The 4401-nt window shown below is 47.5% G+C and overlaps 1 pseudogene; it reads left to right on the top strand.

The window, feature by feature from the left end:
- Window positions 1–702: 702 nt before the first annotated feature.
- LOC135975897 (lysozyme C-like) lies at window positions 703–2125 on the top strand (annotated as a pseudogene).
- Window positions 2126–4401: the final 2276 nt, after the last annotated feature.

Here is a 4401-nt window from a genome sequence, read left to right as displayed (position 1 = left end):
GAACCGGGCTGCCCGAGAGCTACCGGCTTCGGGCAGCCCCCTTGCCTCCGGACCCTGCGCCCCCAGCCGGGCACTTCCCCTCCCGGGCTCCGGCGGCGCAGGGTCCGGAGGCACGGGGGCTGCCCGAAGCCGGTAGCGCTGGGGCAGCCCGGCTCTTAGAGCCTAAGAGGAGCAGAGCTTCCAGCTGCGGGGGCTCTGCTCCTCTTTGGCTCTGTGTAACTTATACAGTCTAAGTTACGCAGAGCCGCCGGAGCCCCGGAGGGGAAGTGCCCGGCTGGGGGCACAGGGTCCGGAGGCTGCCCGGGAAACCGTGATGCTGGTAGCACTGGGGCAGCCCTTTCCCCCTGGCTGGGAGTGGGAGGGAGGAGGGGGCGGAGTTAGGGTGGGGGAAGGGGCGGAGTTGGGCGGGGCTAGGGGGTGGGGAAATGGGCGGGGCCATGACCCGTGGAGGGTCCTCTTTTTTTATTTATGAGATATGGTAACCCTAGCTGAATCCCAGTCCAGTGCTGTGTCCACTAGGCCACACTGCATCTCCAAAGACAGCAGAACTTACAGATGCCAGAGTGAACTAGACAACCTTTTAACCCACCTACCAAAGTATTTGCAGTTTATCATTCAAAGCTGGGAGCTGCAGGGAGGGGCTGTTGCTTTAGATGCCCAGCATGGCAGGAGGAACAGCTGAGAACTCAAGGGAAGTGCCGCTGCTTTCCGGGAAGGGTGTGACTTGAGCTGTTCCCGGTTGTTCCTCCCCAATATTAGCAGGCACACGTCGTCTCTAGTTTCAGTGGTAGGAGCCTGGGTTTGCTACGCTGCCAGCATGAAGGCTTTGCTAATCCTGGGGTTTCTCCTCCTGCCCTGGCTGCTCATGGGAAGATCTACGAAAGGTGTGAGCTGGCAAGAGCAATGAAAAGGCTTGGGCTGGATGGATACTGGGGCTACAGCTTGGGACACTGTAAGTCTGCTTCCTTGGAGGAGATGTCCATGTGATTCAGGGGGCAGGGAGGGAAAGGGGATAAGTTGACAGGTGCCAGTTTTCCACTGGCAAATCCAGCCAAAACAGGGACCTGGCAGTGTCCAGTCAGATGTACTGACTGGAGACCAAAAGTCCGCTTACCACGGAGGGTGGGAGTGGGAGGGGAGGCGCTGGGTCATCAACCTTCGACAGCCCCCGCTCAACCAGGGTCGCCTTCTATCTGCAGACAGGCGGGAGGAAGGCTCTGAGTCCAACTGCAGCTCCTTTCCCAGCCCTGGAGCAGAGGGAGCCCAGCTGGTGAGGGAGGGAGGATGAGACAATCCAGCAACAGGGAGGAGGAAGAGCAGTGAGCGATAGGGGGAGGGCGAGAGAAGAGTGAGTGGGGGCTGGGCTTTGGGGAAGAGGTGGGACTGGGGCAGGGCCTCGGGAGTTTGATTTTCAGCAATTAGAAAGTTGGCATCCCTACCCCAAAACACTTACTGGTGTTTCCTTCAAAGATATTGGCCCCATGTGGTGTTCATATGAAAATCAAAAGTTTTACATGTAGAATGGTTTTTTTCTTACTCTTCATATTTAATAAGGATTGTGAATCTGATCAGATTAAAAGGAAGCAAAACTACCTGTGTGTACTTTGTACTAAATAATCATTTGCATCATCTACGAATGGGTGATACAGGGGGCATTTAGATTCGCATTTATGTAACATATCAAGCTATGAGGAGTTTTTATCACCAGAGAAAATACATCCATCTGTGTGTGGTTATTTTTTTTAAATGGAACCTTCACAGGGGTGTGCACAGCAAGATACGAGAGCGCCTTTAACACAAGTGCCACGAACTACAACCCTGGTGACCAAAGCACTGACTATGGAATTTTACAAATCAACAGCCACTGGTGGTGCAATGATGGCAAGACTCCAGGAGCCAAGAACGCATGTGGAATCCAGTGTGGTGGTAGGTGCAATATAATGTTCCCACAGGTAACACTAGGAGCGGCAAATACTGCCTGTTTGTGTGAGCCCATAGCATTGCAAAGTTATAACTGAGGCCATGTTTTGCCTCTAGTATCCTTACATTAAAAAAACAACCCCTTATTTTATTTACAAAAGGGCGGGATTGCAATGTGTGGGGATGCATATGTGCTATTAAAGGGTCGTTCCCAACGGATTTTTTAAAAAGCAATTGTGTTCCTTCTTTTCAGACTTTCTGTTTTATGTTTCCTTAGTAAAAACAATTCCCTTTTTGAGAAGCACTTATTACTTACCAGTTATGTTGATTTGAGTACCCTTAACTTTGTTCTTAGAGGATGAAGTTCACCGCTGGGCAGAAGGCCAGCACAAATGCCGGTTCCTGACCTTGTTTCATTATAAAAATAAACATTTTAAAGTTTCTAATTTAAAGAGACACAATCAACTTGAAATCTAGTCCATTTTAAGAAAGAATTAAAAATAGTTTCAAGACTATAATATCCCCTCCTCCCCCTGACAGTTTTTGTATTTTTACCATCACTCTTTATTTTTTTTGGACTTGTCTCCTCTGTTGCTGTGTGAGAGACCCACACAAACAATGCAGGGAACTGTCTGTCTGACTATACATAAAACCAGCAAAATAGCTATCCATAAAGAGTAAAACCAACCCTTTTGGAGAGAGTTAGCACAGAATTTATGGTCTCACCTAAGACATATTACTCCCAAAAGCTGTCAAGGGCACCAAGGAAAGAAGATGGAAAAAATACCAAACAATATTTTTCTCTCATTTCTTTCAATTTCTAGTGGCTCGTGGGTGCTACTTGTAGTAATAGTTGGTTTAAAATTTTCAGACAAGTGTGTTATATTGAAGCAGATGGTATGGTATCCCTTTATAGTACTGTGACGTTATTGACATAAACTGGGACCATATAGATCATTGTTGCAACCAAAGTCCTGTAGTGGCACCCAAATCTTGTGTAAAGGGGGTCAAATGGGGTGTCTAGGACAAGGTTATGGTTTACTGGTTATGATTATGCTGTCTATATGTATGTATCAGTTTTGTAGTCGAAGTTATGAATATTGGCTCTATACTGTCTGTATGGCAAACTTATGCTATGCTTCTGGGTGACATCCCAGACAAGCTGAGATTAGCTCTGCCTAGCCTGCTTGATGGCCCATTAAGGACCATCAGCTATACAATGGACCCATTGAGAGAAGGCAGATACGCCTTGTACCTCAGCAAAGTATGCAGGGACTGGCCCATGTGACTCCAGACTCCATGTTGCTGTAATTTAAGAACAAAGAGGTGTTCTTACACCTGGAAAAGACTATATAAGGCTGATGCCTGATCTCCATCTTGTCTTCAATCCTGCTTCTTACCTCTGGAGGAACTTTGCTACAAGCTGAAGCTTTGAACAAAGGACTGAGGACCCATCCCAGCGGGGGATGTATTCCAGAGACTTGATTTGAACCTGCAATTTATTCCATCGCTGCTGCAAGCCTGAACCAAGAACTGTGCCATTACTGTATGTAATTGATTCCATTTAACCAATTCTAACTCTCATCTCTATCTTTTTCCTTTTATGAATAAACCTTTAGATTTTAGATTCTGAAGGATTGGCAACAGCGTGATTTGTGGGGAAGATCCGATTTGTATATTGACCTGGGTCTGGGGCTTGGTCCTTTGGGATCAGGAGAACCTTTTTCTTTTACTGGGGTATTGGTTTTCATAACCATTTGTCCCCATAACGAGTGGCACTGGTGGTAATATTGGGAAACTGGAGTGTCTAAGGAGATTGCTTGTGAGACTTGCGGTTAGCCAGGGGATGAGACCGAAGTTCTCCTAGTCTGGCTGGTTTGGTTTGCCTTAGAGGTGGAAAAAACCCCAGCCTTGGGCTGTAACTGCCCTATTTGAGCAATTTGTCCTGAGTTGGCACTCTCAGTTGGGTTCCGCCAGAACCGCATTGTCACAGTGGCGTAGTCGTGCTTGGATCCACAGAACCAGGTCAATTAAGCTTTGGGTCAGAACCCCACGCTATCCAAATTTGAATTTTGGGATTGAGAGTTTTGTTGGTTAAAGAGCTGCTGCAATGGCTGAGCAAAGAGCATATGAGGGACTTGGCAAAAAAGCCCTGGAAAATTTGTGTTCAGAAAAGAGGATAAGCTTTAGAAAGAAAGCTACAAAGGAAGAACTGAGAAATCTGTTAATAGCCAGTGATCAGGGGGCAAGAGCACAGCCCTTACCTGAGGCTGCAGAAGATGCAGAAAAAATTAGGATGCAAAGGGTGACAAGTAAACTGCAATTTGAGCATGAACAGAAGCTAGCGGATCTTCGGTTGCTGGAGAAGCAAAAAATAGCAGAATTAGAGAAGGAGGCTGATGAGAGAGCTCGTAAGGGACGTCTAGAGCTGCTCGCTGCTGAGCAGGAGACTCACAGGATGGAACAGGAGACTCACAGGAT

This window comes from Chrysemys picta, chromosome 1 (assembly GCF_011386835.1).
Source record: "Chrysemys picta bellii isolate R12L10 chromosome 1, ASM1138683v2, whole genome shotgun sequence".
Lineage (NCBI taxonomy): Eukaryota > Metazoa > Chordata > Testudines > Emydidae > Chrysemys > Chrysemys picta.
Note: the sequence above shows the minus strand (reverse complement) of the source record. Positions and strands in the feature narration are given on the sequence as shown.